The 19,519-nt window shown below is 47.2% G+C and overlaps 1 long non-coding RNA gene across 1 annotated transcript; it reads right to left on the bottom strand.

The window, feature by feature from the left end:
* Window positions 1-4,433: 4,433 nt before the first annotated feature.
* On the bottom strand, window positions 4,434-9,423 carry LOC142010463 (uncharacterized). Its single transcript, XR_012644808.1, has 3 exons — window positions 9,306-9,423; window positions 6,790-7,472; window positions 4,434-5,015 (listed from the first exon to the last, which is right to left on the bottom strand). It is a non-coding gene; the product is annotated as an uncharacterized LOC142010463 (long non-coding RNA).
* Window positions 9,424-19,519: the final 10,096 nt, after the last annotated feature.

The following is a 19,519-nucleotide window of genomic DNA, read 5'->3' as shown; positions in this document are numbered from 1 at the left end:
AGGCTCCCCTCAGCAGCTGGAGACCAGTGTGCTCTTGGTGTTGGTAGCCTAGGCTGCTCAGGGAGATCATATCCACAGCAACCACAGAAGCCTCCCACAGCTACTGTGTCCAGCCTTATGGCTTCCGCACCAAGGTGCTCATGAACCAAGAAATACCCTTAAAATCACAGATGGTCAGTGGTCACGACAGTTCAGTGTTATGTAGCGTATATGGCTGTGAACTGATGATTCCAAAGCATACTGTGCAATATCACTGCCTCTGGAAGATACTGGCAGATGAGGAAATCCAAAGTATTTCATTGAACTTATCACAACTCTGTAGTCTCTACAAGAGAGCACAGTGCAAACAGCAGCAGGAGCCAACAAGTGGTTTTCCACTGGTCAGAGTGTAAGACAACAGCACATTCTGTGCCCTATCTTTTCAACCTGTATGCTGAATTTATTATGAGACAAACCTAGGCAGTTGGATAAAGGGGAAGGAGCTGGGATTTAAAATTACCTCAGATATGCTGATCATACAATGTGATTTGGTGCAACCGTCAATGAAGTTCAATGAATGTGGGAGTCTGTAAAAAAAACAGTGAGGAATATGGACTTTCCGTTATTGTGGTGAAAACTAAATGCATGTACATGGATGATATCAAACACAGTATGCCAGCTGAAATTGCTATCATGCTACATGACATGGTTCACATTCTTAAGGGCCAACCTCAGGGCAGACTATCAAGAAGCAGAGTAAAAGAAAAAAAACCCAACAAATGGTATGTTCTCTAATTAGCTTTCACCAGCCCAGTAACACGTGTGAAGTCCTAAAACACTGTAACAGCTTTACCATGAAGTCACAGGCTAGAACGCCCAAAGGGACTGTCTGTCTTGCCACTCAGGCAACCTGGATTTTGAGACAGATTGTTTCTTATGCTAAAAATTGTATCGATATTCAGATTACTCCCAATCCTAAATGGCACTCACTTACCTTAGAACAATTGCACTTCAGATTTCAAACCAAGGACAACACTTGTACCCAAGGCTGTAATTCACTAGCTAGGGAAAAGAAAGTGGCAGTTACATACAGTAAACTCTTTCATATCCAGCAGCCCTGGGACTGGGAGGTTACCGGTTAGGCAAATATTCGGGATAATAGAAAGGTATACCTAGCAATGCATAACACCAAAGAAAAACAAAATTAGATATTAAGAAACAAACAAAAATATATGCAGAGTACTTTATTTACCAACAGCAGTTTTGTACACTGTAAATTTACACTGTATTTGCTGTATTATTTGTATTTACTTTCACTATACTGTACTTAGGAAGAATGTAACAAAAATTTATAGTTAAAATGCTGGTTATTGGAGAGTTCTAGATAATAGAATGCCAGATATGAAAAAGTTTCCTGTACCTCACTACTAAATGCTGAGTGCTTTGCATTAAGGACAGCTCATTAACATAGAACACAATGCATAATGAGGAGATCCTTATTTGGATAATATTTTTGTCATGATCTATCCCTGGCATGGCTACTGCCCTCAGTTTGAGATTGCACTCTAGGTTAGAGTTACCTGCAGCAGAGGCTGCATACATCAATCATTTTATTAGATGTTTCTAGGACTGCTTTATGTACGTTAAGAGTTATTTTTGGCATTCACAATACTCTGAAGAGAAATGTGATTAACTTGTTGGACAGATTTCCGTCTGTAAAGATTTAATACAAATTGAAACCAAAAATTGCCCCAAATATAGAAATTATCCACCTGGGCATATGAAAACTTCAAGTTTTTTTCTTTTAAGGTTTATTCCATGCCTATCACAGGCTGTCATATCACCCAACATCACCCTCTGATGACAGAACATCATCAGAAGCCCTTGTCCGGGAGAAATAAGGATCAAGGAAAGTATTTATGTGCTGTATTCTCCTGAACCTTGTCTAATCCAGGGTTTTTCAATACAGATTCCCCACCACTGTTGGAGTAGTGGAGTGAAATTTCTAGTGTAGATAAAGCAATTGCTACTGTTACAAAAGTGTTGTCGATCTGAATATATTCTTGGCGGTCACTCGATAAAGAGTAGGACATCTTCATGTCACCCTCCTATTTGTGAGTCTGTTGCTGGCTGATCAACCCAATTCTGGAGCTGCAGATCTTGTTGAAGAAGGGGCAGGTGTTGGTAGCTGGTGGAGGGGTGCAGGGCAGTTTTTGAAGCTCTTTTCTTCTTCTCTGCCTCTCCTCATCTGCACGGTGGTGGGACCTCTCAAACTGTGCCACCCTCTTCTCCACTGGTGACAGCCTTGGGCAAGGTTCTCCCAAGTGTCAACACCAACGCTACATTTTTGCATGTGTGCCTTCAGCACATCCCCACATAGCTTCCTCTGGCTCCCAACACTCCTCTGCCCTTCCTCCAACTCAGAACACAGAATCTATCTGGGGGGTGCTCATCAGACATTCGAACCATGTGACCAGTCCAATGAAGTTGTTGATGAATGATAATGTCTGAATATATATAGTTAGGTACTATCTGCACTAGCAGCGGATGGTACTCAGGAACATGTAGCATAGTTTAATAAGATTAAACTTGTTGATGTGCACTAAATAGAGTTCTCTATGCAGGTTAATTAAACCTTAACATGGTTGAGGTGACCTTATCTCCCCTGGCCAAATATGGCCCATGGGGAATGACCCCTGTCCCAGCCAAACCAGGACAGATGGTCACCCTATCTGGGCGCTGGGAACAGGGCTCCGCCCTGCAAGTGACACTCCTGTCTTGCCCAAGCTGTGGGTGGCAGCCAGCACCACCGCACAGTCCAGCTCCCAGCTGGGGGAAGCCAGCTGGCTATGGCTCCAACCCCATTGTGGCCATGGTTCAATACCCACGGCTCTGGCTCCGGCTCCAGCAGTCCCACTCAACCCTGCAGCCCCAGCTACAATCTCTGCAGCCTGGCTCCACCTCCCATGGTTCCAGCCCAGTGGCGCCACTCAACCCCCTGCAGCTCTGGCTCCAATCCCGGCTGCCGCTCCAACCCCTGCCACCTAGGCCCTGCATCCAATCCCACTAAAGCCTCGGTTCACGACCCCTCCCACTACTCCCATTCCAACCCCTGGGGTCCCTGCTCAGCTCCAGCCCCTGCCTGCCAGGGGGAAGCCAGGCGGCAGCTGAACCACCACATGGTCTGGCTCCCAGCTCCCCTGGGTAGGGGAAGCCAGTGAACCCTGAGCAATATGGGGCAATTAACCCCTCTTGCAATATAAATCAGGACATCAGAATGATGCCCAAAATACAGGGCTGTCCCAGCGAAAACGGGATGGGTGGTCACCCTCAACATCGTGTCAGATGAAAGGTATTTGTAAACAAAACAAAAACTTGAGCTTAACTGATGAACATTCTTAAAATGAAGAGGGGACTATGCTGGTCAACAAATACCTTCACAGGAGAATATATTGATATTAAATAGGGTGATGATCCATCCAGTATTAGGTGGAACGATCCTGTATTTGGACACCAATAAGGCATCCCTATTTATTTTTTAAAAGGGACTGTTCCTCATAGAATGAGGTTTACCAATTTCAAAATAAGCTAACCACTATTTCAAGACAAAAAAGCAGTCCAAGAGCACTTTAAAGACTAACAAAATAATTTATTAGGTGATGGGCTTTCGTGGGACAGACCCACTTCTTCAGCCTATAGCCATCCCAGAACGGACTCAATATTTAAGGCACAGAGGACCAAAAATAGTAATCAGGGTTGACAAAAAAAAAAAAAAACCCAAAAAAATTATCAAGGAGAGCCAATCAGAGAGCAGAGGGGCAGAAGAAGGAGTGCGGGGGAGTCAAGAATTAGATAAAGCCAAATATGCATAAGAGCCCATCTAAGCTACATCTGCACTGGGACACTACATCGAAATAGCTTATGTCGATGTAGCAAAATCAAAATAAGCTATTTTGATGAATAGCGTCTACACATCCTCCAGGGCTGGTGCCGTCGACGTTGGACAGCACTACATTGAAATAGGCGCTGCAGGGGAGTGTCTACACACCAAAGCGGCCCAAATTGAAATAAGGGTGCCAGGAACAGCTGCAGACAGGGTCACAGGGCAGACTAGCACTTCCGGGGCAACAGCTAGCCGCTCCCTTAAAGGGCCCCTCCCAGATACACTCAACCTGCACAGCACGCGGTCCGCAGAGCCATAAGCCCGCACACCCCGTGGAAGCGGCATGGACCCCCAGCAGCAGCAGCAGCAGCTGCCAGAGCCCCCCACACCCGCCCCTGCAGGACCAGTGGCTGCCCTGCTCAGTGCTATGCAGGAGGCAGCTGACCATCTTTTATTTCAGGAAGATGAGCTGTCCTCGGGGGATGAGGAAGCAGCCCCAGACCTTGCTGCCCTCCCAGCCCCCACCCCCACCCCCGCACATGCCACCGGCTGTGGAGCTACCCCATGAGCACGGACCAGTGGGAGTGGTGGGTTCGCGGCGAGTGGGACAACGACCGCTGGCTCCGGAACTTCCAGATGAGCCGGCAGACATTCCTGGAGCTCTGCCAGTGGCTCACCCCTGCCTTACGGCACCAGGACACCCCCATGAGACGTGCCCCGACAGTAGAGAAATGGGTCGGCATTGCTGTCTGGAAGCTGGCCACTCCAGACAGCTACTGATCCATAGGGCAGCAGTTCGGCGTGGGCAAGGCCACCGTCGAAGCTGTCCTCATGGAGGTAAGAGGACCCAGGGAGAAGGGGGAGCCCTGTGGGGTGGGCTGGACACACCCTGCACACCCCTCACCGGTGCTCTCTCATATCCTTCCCCTGTAGGTCGTCTGCGCAATCAATGCCCTGCTCCTCCACAGGCTCATGCGGCTTGGGGACCCGGATGCCACCATCGTGGGGTTTGCCAGCCTGAGCTTCCCAAATTGCTTTGGGGCTCTGGATGGGATCCATATCCCCATCCATGCCCTGGAGCACAGCGGAGGACGCTTCCTCTCCGGGACCACGGACACCTCGCAGGCGCTCTCAGGGCCCTCCAATGGTGCCACTGCGGAACACAGGGGGGAACAAGAGTGGAGATAACCGTTAGTGTGGGCCCTGACCCGTGGCCCTTGTTCCCTCACCCCTCTGCTGCTGGTTTCCCATCCCCATCCCCCAGAGATGCTGCTGCTGCTGATGGGTGTTCCCCCCTCCCCCACAGGGGACCCTAGGTTCCGCTCCCACCATCCCCAGGGATGGGGCATGGCGCTGTCCTGCTGGGGGGCAGGGGCTGATGCACTCTTCTGAGGGACATGCCACTGCTGTCCTTGGGGCCATGGTCATCTGGGCGTGTGGAGGGCCCTGGTCATGTCTCTTGTCCCTGCCCCTTAACCCTGGGGGTGTGCACTGGGGGGGGAGGGGGGTACATACCTGACTGTCCACTCCCATGTTCGGGGGACACCCATTGGGCGGATACCTGCTGGAGCTGCGGGACGGGAGGGCGATGTGGAGCCCCCTCATCACTGGAGGACTCCCCCTCCTCCTCCTCTGGTGTCCCAGGGGTGGGCTCCTGGGGGGGCCCCTGGGGTGCAGGGCTTGCCTCCGGGGCGGACTCCGTCTCTGGGGCCTGCTGGGGCTCATCGGCTGATGTGTCAAGAGTGGCCAGGGGGGAGGAGGTGTGCCGGGGGCCCAGGATGGACCTGAGCTCCTTGTAAAAGGGGCAAGTGGCAGGGGCGGCCCCAGATCGGCTGGCCGTGTCCTGGGCCCGGGCGTAACCCTGCCGCAGCTCCCTCACCTTACTCCTGGCGTGGTCAGGAGTGCGGGCAGGGTGACCCCAGGCAGCCAGGCCCTCGGCCAGCCGAGCGAATGCATCCGCGTTCCACCTCTTGCTCCCCATTACCTGGAGCACCTCCTCGTTGCCCCAGAGCCCCAGCAGGTCCTGGATCTCGGCCTCCGTCCAGGAGGGGCCCCGCTGCCTCTTCCCCCTCTGGCTGGCAGGCTGGGAGCCCTGGGTCCCCTTGGGGGGGTGCCCTGTGGGCGCTTGGGGGGCTGGCTGGCTGCCATGAGGTTCAGGGTGCGGGCTGGGGCTGCTGAGGTCCGTGCGGGCTATGCACGTGGCAGTGCTGCTGCCTGCATGAGCTCTCAGCTTCCTGCACAGGAAATAAGGGGGTGGGGAGCTTTAAGGGGCTGCTGCATGCAGCGACCATAGAGCTCAGGGGCTTGAGAGAGCATCTCTCAACCCCTCAGCTGATGGCTGCCATGGAGGACCCTGCAACTTCAATGTTGCGGGACGCGGATTGTCTACACATGCTCTACTTCGACGTTCAATGTTGAAGTAGGGCGCTATTCCCATCTCCTGAAGAGGATAGCGACTTCGACATCTCGCCACCTTACATCGATTTCAACTTCGAAATAGCACTCGGCACATGTAGACGCAGCAGGAGCTATTTCGAAGTTGGCACGACTACTTTGAAATAGCCAGCTAGTGTAGACGCAGCTATAATGACATAGAAAATTCCCATCCTGGTTCAAACCACTTGTTAATGTGTCAAATTTGAATATAAAAGAGCTCAGCAGCCTCTTTCCAAACTGTTGTGAAAATTCCTCTTCAGTAAGATGCAAACTTTCAGGTGATTAACAGAATGGCCCACTGCATGAAAGTGCTGGCTGACAGGTTTGTGAATCAGGAGTGTTTTTATGTCTGTTTTATGCCCATTAATTCTTTGTCTAAGAGAGTTTGAAGTCTGTCCAATATAAAAAGCATCTGGGCATTGTTGGTACATGATGGCATATATGATGTTAGTTGAGGAACATGAGAATGTGCCCGTGATTCTGTGACTAACCTCGTTAGGTCCAGTGACAGTATCTCCAGAATAGATATGTGGACAAAGTTGGCAACGGGCCTTGTTGCAAGGAAAAGTTCCAGGACTGGTGTTCCTGCAGTATAGACTGGGGTGGTTGGCGAGAATCCTCATAAGGTTGGGAGGTTGTCTGTAGGAGAGAACAGGCCTGTCACGTAGGGCCTTCTGGAGTGTGGCATCCTGATTAAGGATAGGTTGTAGGTCTTTAATAATGCGTTGCAGGGGTTTGAGTTGGGGGCTGTAGGTAATGACCAGTGGTGTTTTGTTCTTGGCTCTTTTGGGCCTATCTTGGAGTAGCTGGTCTCTGGGTATTCGTCTGGCCCTGTCAATTTGTTTTTTTATTTCTCCTGGTGGGTAATTCAGGTTTATGAATATTTGGTAAAGATCTTGTAGTTTTCTGTCTGTCAGTAGGATCAGAGAAAATGCAACTGTACCTAAGGGCTTGACTGTAAACAATGGATCTAGTTGTGTGCGCAGGATGGAAGCTAGAAGCTTGTAGGTAAGTACAGTGATCATTCGGTTTCCGGTAGAGTGTGGTACCGATCAGGCCATCCTTGATTTGTACTGTAGTGTCCAGGAAGTGTCTCTCTCAGATGGAGTAGTTGACCATAAGTTGATGGTGCAGTGCAGATTGTTAAAGTCTCTGTGGAATTCTTCTAGCATCTCTATACCATGGGTCCAAATGATAAAGATGTCATCAATGTTGGGAATTTTCTTGGTCATTATACCTCTCATGCATACTGGGCTTTATGTAATTCTTGACTCCACCCCCCTTTCTGCCCCTCTGCTCTCTGATTTGCTCACCTTGATAATATTTTTCTGATTTGTCAACCTTGATTACTATTTTTGGTTCTCTGTGCCTTAAATATTGAGTCTGTTCTGGTATGGCTATGATCTGAAGAAGTGGGTCTGTCCCATGAAAGCTCATCACCTAATAAATTATTTTGTTAATCTTTAAAGTGCTATTGAACTGCTTTTTTGTTTTGATAGTATATAAACTAGCACGGCTATCTCTTTGTCAATATTTCAGAAGTATTTAAAAATAGCTGTTGCATTGAGTAGCTGCTAGGATAGTTATTTCAAAATAACACCTATTTTGAAATAATTTTCTGTTGAAACCTACCCTATGAAAGTTGTGCGCTCCTTCTGCATACAATCAAAGTGCCACTACAGTTTAATGGCTACACCATGCAAATTTTAGGTACACAAGCACAGTTAGCAAAACTACCCTATCCCAGGAGACCATGTTAGTAAAAATTGTGCAGCCCACTGAGATGAAGGAGGGCCACTCAAGTGGCCAATTCACTGGCTTAGGTTACCCATCACTGGGTTGAATAAAAAAACAGAGTACAGTAGAATCTCAACATTTGCAAGGTTTCCGTGTTGAGAACCCTTGTGAATGTTGAATTTTGTGAATATGGCTCCCACCCGGAGCCTGTCTGCCGGCACTCCAGCCCGGGGCCCCAGGGCAAGCAGCCACTTGGCTGCCTGTGAATAATTGCATTCGTGAACATTAAGTTCGCGAATCGTGAGACCCTACTGTAGTCATCTTCCTAGAAAAACTAAGCAATATGTAACACAAGAATGGCCATGTTGTGTCAGTCCAATGGTCCATCTAACCAAGTATCTTGTCTTCTGACAGAGTTCAGTGACAGGTGTTTCAGAGGGAATGCACAGAACAGTCAGTGTTATTTAGCCTCACATTCACAAGTTTATAGATCTCTGTCATATCCCATCTTTTCTAGTCATCTCTTTTCTAAGATGAACAGTCACTCTCTTTTCAATCTCTCCTCATTTGGAAGCTGTTCTATACCCCTAATCCTTTTTGTTGCCCTTCTCTGTATTTTTCTAATTCTTTCTTTCTTTCTTTGAGACTGAGTGTTAACTGCATGCAGCGTTCAAGGTGCATGCATACCGTAGATTTATATAGTGTCAAAATGGTATTCTGTCTTATCTCTCAATTTCCTAATGGTTCCGAACATTTCTTAGCTTTTCTGGTTGCCACAGTACTTTGAGTAGATGTTATCGGGTAACTGTCCAATGATCGATCACAAGGTCTCTTTCTTCAGTGAAAAGAGCTAATTTAAACCCCATCATTTTGTATATATGTAGATGGGATGTTTTCTGATGTGCGTTACTTTGCATTTATCAACATTAAATTTAATCTGCCATTCTAGTTTTTTTCTTTCAAGCAGTGTGCCTGTAATCAGTCCAACCTCTTCTCATTAGCACCCCCTTGTGCTTGTACACTCTTGCAATTTCTTCTTGGGGCAGGGTAGTGTCCCAGAGCTCCCTCCTCTGGGAGACCTTAGGACCAGACTTATTTCTCCCCAGGAGCTAATGTGTAGGGGTGGGGAGGGGGGCAGGCCCACCCACCACTCTTGTTCCCAGTCTATGGACCCTGTAAATAGCAGTTGTCTGTTATATCATGTTCATTAAAATTCTGCTGCTATTCTAACTCCCAGGGCCACTTTCCCACAGCCCCACACCATTCTTACCTTTACCACAGGGCTCTGTCTCAACAGGAATATGCAGCTCTTCCCACCAACCAGGAACACACTCTTCTGAAGCCAGCCCTGGAGCTTAGTCTTGTCTGTGCTAAGCTCTCGAGGGTGAGCTCTCCATAGTACTGCTACTTCTTTCAACCAACCAGTCACCCTGTCTTTACTCCTCAGTCTCCAAAGAGGAACTTCCTGGTTCTGGCCCTGCAGCTTTCTTTATACTGGTTTGTGAGCCCTGATTGGCTGCTCCTCACACTGCCTCTCCTGGGAGTTTGGAGGACTTCTCTACTGCTCTTTTCTGAGGGCAGGGTGTGACAGGGCCACAAGCTTCCATCAGGGGGATTTGGGGCCTAGTCTTTCCCATCACATGCCTGTTACTGAAATTAGGCTTATGGGCTAGTAATTGCCAAGGTTGCCTCTGGAGCCTTTTCAACTATCAGCATTATATTAGCAATCAGCCACTCATCTGGTACAGAGGCTGATTTAAGGGATATGTTACATGCCACAATTAGTAGTTCCGCAGTTTCACATTTGAGTTCTTTCAGAGCTCCTGGGTGACTATGATCTGGCCATGGTGTCTCTTATTGTTTATCAATTTGTTCCAAACTTGCTGCTACTGACACCTGATTCAGGAACAGTTCCTCAGATTTGTATTGCCCCTCCCATTATTCCCTAACAACTAAATATTAGTTGGCATCAAGGATGTCACAGTGAATTCCTCCACCTTGATGAAGTGCAGTGGAGACTAGGGGTATGTCTACCCTAAGGGGAAGATTGATGCTGCTGCGGTTGATCTTACAGGGTTTGTTTTGGCACACCTAGTAGGAACATGCTAAATTGAACTCTGAGGACACTCCCCATCAATGTACGTAAGGAGTAAGGGAAGTTATTGGGAGAGAGTTTCGCCTGTCAACCGTCCACACTGGCACCACACCAGAAATTTGACTTAAGGCAGATTGACTCCAGTTACACAAGTATCATAGCTGGTGCTGCGTATCTTAGGTCAAATTTGTTTTCCTGTTGTAAATCAACCTTAGCAGTGACCCTATGGCCCTCAAGAGTTGGCAGTGCTGATGTCCGAAAACCCTGCAGCACAGAAGTTTTGCTCTTTGCCCTAAGGAGACAAGGAAATGAATGAAAATAAAGCTACATATAGTGGGAAAACAGAAAAGTTACCTAGCTATTTCAAAGACTATATAGTTAGTTTTAATTACTTGAGAGAAGTTACAGTAGTGCACTTTGTGTATGTGTGTATAAATAGTTGAAAGATGACAGTAGATGCCACTCAATATATAGCATAGATCTGTTCTTTGTAGGACCAAAAGGTGAGTTGTTCGTTGTTGATAGCTTCCTTTGTTACACTCTTTACAGCTATTCTTAAATGATTAGCAGCACCAGTGGTTTAGTTCAGTGTCATTTAGAACTGCTACTCTGATCACTTTTGCTCCCATGCAGAGATAAACTGTGCCTATCCCTGAATGTTTGTAAACTGCTGGAAGATTCTCAGGTAAAGTTGCTATCAAAGTGCAAACCATTGTGCACCAAAAGTATTAGCAATGCCAGTGCCCTCAGAATACTTCTGCAAATGTTATGACAAAAAAAAAGTTTTATTTTGCATTCCATTTGATACGCTTGGGTCTGTGATGTAAAGAAAATGACCTTGCTTTCCCAAGGTTTTAAATTGTGGGGTTTTTTGTTTTGTCTTGCAGTTTTTGTTTTCACTTGGCTTAGTTTATCTGCTACTGGATGTGCTAATTTAGTGTCTGGAATGTACTAAAAGGCCACAGCAAGGCAGGCAATCTCAGAAAGTTCTTGCCAAGGTTTTACAATTAGCAGTTTATTTAGTATTCCATTTACCCTTCGTCACACTGCACTGCACGGCATTGGGTGGAAAATGGCAATTACAGTAGAACCTCAGGCTATGTCGATGCTACCAGATAAATTTGAATTTGAGGCAGTTAGCTCGATTGTACCAAGTGACTGTCTTTGCTGTAAATACCATTAACTTGATTTAGGGAGCGCTAATATTGATATCATAACATCGTTGAAACTGGCCGGGTATAGTGTCAACTTCGAATGAAGGCTGGTCTGGAAGCACCACGTCTTTGGAGCATATTCACAAGCCTCCAGAGGCTGACTGGAGCTGCTGCACCTGGCTCCCTGCTGTACCTGGCTACCATCTCTGATAAGCCAGGTGCAACAGTGCTGGTCAGTTTCCCAGCTCCCCCAGGCTGTGGGGACTCAGGAACCAGGCAGCAGGGTGAGTGCTGCCAGTGCCAGTGGTGCAGGAAGGCCTGGGGGGAGGGTGCAAAATGCTAAGGGGCTGAGGGAACTGTGGGATAGGTTCCCACAATGCACTGCTGCAACTGTCAATGTTTGGCTATTCACTGTGCAGCACTTACTCAACTTTGCGTGGACTTTGTGGGGAAGTGAGGGTACTCAAAATCAAATTTATAAAACCCAGCGTTATAAAATCAAATTTAATAGAATCGAATCTATCTGGTAGTGTAGAAATAGCCTCAGGGTTACAAACACCTCGGGAACAAACACCTCAGGAATGGAGGTTGTTCATCATTCAGAAATGTCTGTAATTCTGATCGACACATTATGGTTCTTTCAAAATTTTACAACTGAATAGTGACTTAATGGAGCTTTGAAAAATTATTAAGCAGAATAAAAACAGTGCTTTTTTAAATATCTTAATTAAGAAGCACATAAACAGTATCCTTGCCTTCTTAAAACTTGTTAACCCCTCTCCCCCTTTTTTTAAGGACTACACATGATCTTAGCCCAGTTGCATGCTTCATGTTCAAAATGAGGCATGTTTTTGACAGGTCAGTTTGTACGTACTGAGGTTTTTCTGTACTTGGGAAGATATTGCTGTTAATTTTGAATTTGGCTAACTTTGCAGAGATTGAAGACCTGGAGATAATGACATATTTCAAATGATCTTTACATGATTTTTAAAACAGTGAAATATGAGTACTGAGTACCTCCTAGGTACTAAGCAATTTGTAACAGATCAGGGAGACCATTTAAAGTGCATGAACAATGGGAAATTAAGGTTCAGTTTCAAAAACAGTACTCTGATAAAAGTAATTTAAACACCTATTGCAAGTAAAGAGAAAAAATTTTGGAGAAGGGGTGACTGAGGTTCAGAGCTCCCCCCAAGTCAGATTAACACTCCTGGGGGCCCAAAAATTACAGGTTCAGGGTTCAGTGTGCAAGTGGGAGCTGGTGGAGAGCAGATGTGGGGGGAGGGTGCAGGAGCAGATTGGGGCTGGGTGTTTGGGTTCAGGGTAGGAGGGAGGGTGCAGGAGTAGGCTGGGGGCAGCAGTGTGGGGTTCAGAAGTGGCTTGGAGGTGAGGGGTCTGAGCAGGAGGGTGCAGGAAGAAGCTGAAGGTGGGGGTCTGCATGGGGGGGAGGATGCAGGAGCAGGTGGGGCTCTGGGCAGGTGGAGAGGGCAAGAATGGGCTGGGGGTGTTTACCTCCATGCTCTGCGCCCCCTCCCCTAGCTGGGAAAATGGCAGCGGTAGAAGAAAAGCTTCTCCAGGGAGCTATTTCTCCTGCCACTGCTAGGCACCGCCCCCGCCCCCACTGCTGTGATTGGCCAGAATTCCAACCAATCAGAGCAATGGGGGAAGCCTCTCTGTAGGCATCACTATGCAGCTGTTCCCCCAGCCAAGGAAGGGGAAGGAGGAGTAGCTGCAGCATTTAGAGCCCAGAGCGGCTTCCTGCCCCTGCCAGGCAGAGCCCCTTGGCTGCATCCAGCCCAGTTTGCCTGATCCAGCCCACATGATTCAGGACTCTACACCCCACACCTCACTGTAGGCCAGATACTGTGGGAGGGGAGCGCCAAGCCTTGGGATCCAGATGCAGACAAGCTGCAGCTCAAATCCAGTCCACAGTCCAGCGGTTCCCCACACCTGGTGTAAGCAGTGGTCACAACCCATTGGGATCTGCTGCTTATCTTGGGGCCTCTGACAGGTGATCCTGATGGTTTGGCTGGGAGGCTATCAAGTGCCAGCACTTCAGTCCAGAGCTTTCCCAAAACGTGGGGCTCAGAACAGGATGGACAAAACAGAGTGGAAGATTTACTTTTTGTGTCTTACTTACAACACTTCTGCTAATACATCCCACAGTGATATTCACCTTTTTTGCGACAGTGTTGCACTGTTGACTCTTATTTAATTTGTGATCCAATATGACCACCAGATCCCTTTCCACAGTATTTCTTCCTAGACAGTCATTTCCCATTTTATACGTGTGCAAATGACTCCTAAGTGGAGACCTTTGCATTTGTCCTCAGTGAATTTCATCCTATTTACTTCTGACCATTTTTGTTCAGGTCACTTTGAATTATAATCCTCTCATCAAAAGCACTTGCAACCCTGCAAGCATGGTATTGTCTGCAAACTTTAAAAGTGTAGTTTCTATTGTCTAACTCATTGATAGATATATGGGTTGCATCTCTCTCATCCAGCACCATCAGGCCCTGAGTGATTCCAAACAAGGGGACTTGCCAAATGACAGGAGGTCAGGCCCCCAAGCTGCCTGAAGGGGGACCCCAGTCCTCCAGGGCTCCCTGATTCCCACGGCTGCAGGTCTTCTGGCAGGGCTCTGTGTCCCAGCTGTCTCCCTGCCACAGTGCAGCAGGGCTGCCCCAGCTGCAGGGTCCCTGTGGCCTCCACCACCCCAACAATGGTCCCTGCAGTTGCAGGGCTGCTCGGCAGGGCTCCTGACTGAGGCTGGACTGCCATAGTGGGTTTCCTCATTCACAGCAGGCTCCCAGTACTGGGGCTTCCTGCCCTGGCTGTCTTCCCTGGGACTGCCCCTGGGGATTCTCAGAGAGGGCTTCCAGAGGGGCTCCCTGCCACCAGAAGGGCTCCACTGCACCCCTGCACAGCTGGTACTCTCTGGTGCAGCATCATCCGTTGTCCTGCTGGATGAGGGGTGTTGCCAGACAAGAGAGTGTCAGACTGTTTCAACCTGTTTGAACAAAACTGGACTTCTGCCCTTCAAGCATGACTGAAATGCTCTCTGGAAATGATTATCCAACCAGTTATGCACTCACTTCATAGTAGCTCCATCTAGGTTATACTGGCCCAGTTTGTTAGTGAGGAAGTGATGCATGGCAATGGCAAACGCCTTATTGAAGTTAAGATATACCACTGGCTGCCTGACCAGCCATACGACTTGTTACACTGCCCCAAGAAGCTATCAGGCTGGATTGACACAACTTATTCTTAATAAATTTATCACATATCACTTATTATCTTCCACGTGTTTGCAAACTGGTTGCTTAGTTATCTGCTTCCAGTGCCTTTTCTGTTAAAAAAAAAAAAAAGCCAGTATTCAGCTGGCTCCCTGCCCCACCCCACCAGACAAGCCCAGTGGAGGGAGGGGATGCGAAGGCTACGGAGGTGCTGGTAGTCAGTACTGACAAGTACCAGCACAAAAAGAGCACTGTGTGCTCCATATCTTTGCTGGTACAGAAGCTAATTAATTACATTGTCATCCCTCTGAAATTCCAGCAGAGGGAGAAGACCAGCGTCCCTCTAATACTTTAAGGCTATGTCTACGTGGGCAGCCGCGGTCGACAAAACTGGGGTTTTGGCGACAAAGTTCGCCGATTATACGCACAGTTAAAGCGCTCTGTCGAGAGTTTGTTGACAAAACTCACACGTTCAGCCGGGAGTGTTATACCTCTCCCCAGTCAAGTATAACACCTCTGTCGACAGTGTTTTGCCAACAGACTGCCCATGTAGACACTTCTGTTGACAGAGAGGGCTTCCAGTTCCCCGGGCAGCGCTGGTGGCAGAGCTTCCAGTCAGCTGTTCTGTCAACAGAGGGCAGGGCAGTCTGGCTGCTCTCTGTCGATAGAGCGGCTGCTCCTTTAAGGCGCTTTTTTGTGTAGACGCAATCTGTTGACAGAAGTACTGCTGAGGTTTCTCTGTCGACAGAGGCTGCCCATGTAGATGTGGCCTACATGTCGAACCATGTGTGGTTAAAGCTATCGGCTGTCTCAATTTCTAAGGCCACTGTGGCCTAGCTCACTAAATACTGAATACTGAATACATTCAATCAAGCACTGAAACATTTCAAATTTAGCAGCAGGTAAGCCTATTATTGACTGGTTAATGAAAGAATTAGCACTGTTCTTCCAATGCTGGATTACCTGCTTCAGGAATACTTTACCTCTCCAACTAGGCGCTCTTGAATTGGTCACCCTTTATTCCCTCCAACCACAGCTGCATTAAACCAACTTGCTTGACTACAGTAGTCTCCACCCAAAAAAGATAGGCTAAAAGAGAGAAAACAGACTGGGGAGTAGCTCCCACTCCTCTGTTAAAACCAGAGCATTTCCCAAAGCATTTCTTCCAGGACAGCTGGTTCAGTGAAAACAACCCTTCCTCTTTCAAGTCTATGTTAATAGCCCCTAAGGAGAAGAATTTTAACTAGCCTCAGGCATTTTTCTGTCTCTGCAATCTGAGAAGCTTTTGTTCTGGTTGGTAACCATTTTAACTCCTCGGGTAGTGTTCTGCTGAAAACGCTGGATGGTAAACCTCACAGAAAAGTTCTTTGTATGAAGCTTTTAAAACAGGGCACATTTTTACCCTTCAAACATCAAATAAATTCAATAAACCTTCCTGAAATTACTCAGAATGCTTGAGATTACTTACACAGAATAAAAGCATTCCTGTGCCAACCCTACTTCCCCACAAAGCAAAAAATCACAGACTGAGGGAATTTAATTTTCCTCCCTTGTTAATACACAAAAAGATTCTTCATCTACTTTCCTCTAAAATCTCCTTTTGGTAGGGGCTCTGTATATTCAGTTAGGTGTTATGTTGCTACTTGCATGGAAGAAATACTTCTCAGCCTCTTATCTTCAAAAGGACATTGCGTAATTCCTGTTATAATTCTCTGTAAGTACTCAGCTTCTTCTGCTCAAACATAGCTGAATTACGTAGTGTAGCTGATACACTCAATGAAGCTTTAGGCTTAAAATAGGATCAGCGGCAGGGAAGCTACTCCAAATGGAAGAGAGTATTCAGGGAAATGACTTAGAAGTGCCCTTTCAGTGTTGAAACAAGCCATCTAAGCAATGTTTAAACTGGTCCTGCTACACAGTAGCCAGCGGTACTTTAGACTGACTTTATCTGATCAGATCAAATGCAGTTGTTGAAGTGTTTCCATTTAATACATCAGATAACTTCTGAATCACAGAATGCAATATAGGGAATTCCCCTTGTAGTGGGACTAAAACGAGAACAAGCAGAAAAGGAGATGGCAAGAGAAATATTTTTGCCTCCATAGAAACTAAGTACAATAGACCTCTGACTTAGGCAGAGATTGCGTTCTTGTGCAACCCCACGTAAGTCAAATTTCACATTACTTGGGGGGGGGGGGAGCCAGGAAACTGACCAGCGCAGCAACACTGGACAGTTTACCGTCTCCTGTGAGTAGCGAGAAGCTGGAGCCTGGCTCCCAGCTCCCTGCCGCTCACAGAAGATGGGAAACTGGTCAGCGCTGCACTGGTCAGTTTCCCAGCTCCTGTCAGGGGTGGCAGCCTACCTGCTCCTGTCAAGGGTGGCAAGAATCAGGCTGCCACCCCATACAGTAGTGCTGGTCAGTTTCTCTGCTCTTGTGAGTGGCAGGAAGCTGGCACCTGGCTCCCGGCTGCCAGACACTCGCAGGAGTCAGGAAACGGTTTCCTGGTTCCCCTGAGTGGCAGGTAGCCCAGAGCCAGGCACCATTTCCCTGCCACTCAGTCACATTAACCTAAGATTCATGCAACCTGAGCGTGCATACCTTGTGGTTCCGCTGTATTGAAAACAACAATAAATATTGGTATTATTGTGGTACATAATTTATGTGGTGCCATAAATAAGCAGGATTTTGCAGTCAAGACTGAAATTGCTCAAATTAAAACATGCAATCACTGATTTTAATAACCAGATGAGCACATATACGGCAACCTGTCAAGAAAGTGTTAATGAAGATCTGTGTATCTTCTATCACTAATACCATTTCTAAACAAGCGGTTAGAATATAGTATTTTCATAGGAAGCTCTTGGTTCATCTGATAGGAGATGCAGAGTTAAACCCTTTGCCTGGTTACACTGGAGCATAGAAAAAAGTAAATACAGAGGCTTTCAGCACTAAATATTAGAGTATTGAACAGGAATTCTGCTTCTTCACTAAACCTGTACAACACAATTTCTTTCTCCCCAAATGAAAGATTCTTCCCCTCTCCTCCACTTAGACTTCTTGAGCAAAGGGCACTAGATAAAGTGGCCTATTTTTAATAAAGAGCTTAAAAAATCTGTAATGCAACTCGCTCTAAGACAACTGAAAAAAGCAGGATCTTTTTACCCTTCTAAATTAAAGTGACTGGAACTAAACCAGCATTTCAGAAACATGCTGCGATGCTCAGATGTGCAGTGAAATTAAAATAAAAACAGCACTGACAGAGAATAGCCTGGTAAAAATCAACTGAAATATGACGTGTCAGGGGCCAATTCTAATTTCAGTTACCCAATGTAAAATTATCCATCTAAAGTACGTATATGGCTCTGTCACAGGCTTCACTGACAGTTGGGGCCCCCTCCTTGCACCTGTGTCTGGGGAATCATATTTCATCTGGTTTGGTCCCCCTTCTTTCCTTTGCTCACCCCGGAGACTTCCCTCCCCACTGCGCCTCAGTGTGCTCCCTCATCATGACTCAGCCCTCAGTCCAGGTCACTATGATACTCCATAATGTGGGGCAGATACAAAGTTCTGCCTGACTACCCTTTCTCACAATCCTGTGCCGCTTCCCAGCTGCTGAAAGGGGAGCTCAGGCCTGTGCTTGACATGGGGGCCAACCCAGGGACTCTATAACAAGCAGCCACAGTCTTTTCTGTCCTACTGCTTGCTGCTGTTTCTCTGGACTTCTTCCTTCTCAGACCTCAGACTTTTTCCACAGCTCCTCTGAGGTTGACCCATCGTCGGGGCTAGGATTCCAAAGCTTATTCTCTTTCTTGGATATTCTTCTCCTCACCACTCTATTCCCAGAGACTGCCTACATCTCTCCCCTCGTGGCTTCCTTATACAGTACTCACAGCTTCCTTGCTTGACACCAGCCAGACAGCTCATGCCCAGCTGGGCTCCATGCTCAAGTATGCCTTGCTCCCCCTTCGGAGGCAGCTGGATACTATAATTGGCTTCTTGGGCCTACATCAACCCTTTCAGGGCCTGTGTGGCATGCACACCCCATCACAGGCCTCCTTTGACATAGTATCTGAGTGTCTCAATTTAAAAAAAAAAAAAAAACAACCTTGAAGTTATTCCGCTGACGTCAGTGGGTTTACACTGGTGCGCCTAAGATCAAAATCTGCCTCCCCACCAAGTTTGCTGAATTTATTCCTTTGTAGAGCACTATTAATCTCTACTCCCTTTGCTTTCATTGCGCCTGCGAAGGGGGTTGGAACAGTACGAAGTGTTCAAATGGAACTGTTTCTGTTTGTACTGATTTAATTTTCATAACAAAACTGGCACTGGTCTGGGGGCGCTTTTAGTTGTCTGGATAATGGAGCACCCCGAGGCTCCTGTGCCTTGCGCACACGTATTGTTTTAAGTATAATATCAAATTCTTAAATTCTGAAGTGCTGTCTGTGCCCCCCCCGCCACAACGCCCACCCCCACACCAGGTTATCTGAGGCTCGTCGTTGCTGTGCCCTGTGATCCAGAAACAACGTTCCACATTAGACAAGGAACATTTTTTTCAAAACCAGCTGAGCGATTTGGAGGTGTAAGTCCCACTGATTTTCCATGAGACTCAGTCTGCTAAGAGTCTATGTTGCTCAGTCTGCTAAGGGTCTATGTTGCTCAGTCTGCTAAGGGTCTATGTTGCTTTTGACTATCGGACTTAGAATTCTTTTTTCTTCTTCTTAGAATTCTTGTTTCAGAAGCTCCTTCCAGGGCCAGGGCTGCTTCCCATATGCTTAGCAGGGTGATTACATTTTCCCCAATAATTGAAAACCCTTTCAAAGCTTTCAAAAATATTCTCAGCTTGCGAATACCGTTTTGCAGTAATAATGCGCTGATGCAACCTGATGATTCACAACACAAGGCCCCATCTCAATGGATTCCTTTGTCTCAGAAAACTCTCAGGAATGACAGCCTTAACGTGAAGATGGACAGATCTGGCTGGTGTTCTCTCTAAT

The sequence above is a fragment of the Carettochelys insculpta genome, chromosome 3, assembly GCF_033958435.1.
Source record: "Carettochelys insculpta isolate YL-2023 chromosome 3, ASM3395843v1, whole genome shotgun sequence".
Lineage (NCBI taxonomy): Eukaryota > Metazoa > Chordata > Testudines > Carettochelyidae > Carettochelys > Carettochelys insculpta.
Note: the sequence above shows the minus strand (reverse complement) of the source record. Positions and strands in the feature narration are given on the sequence as shown.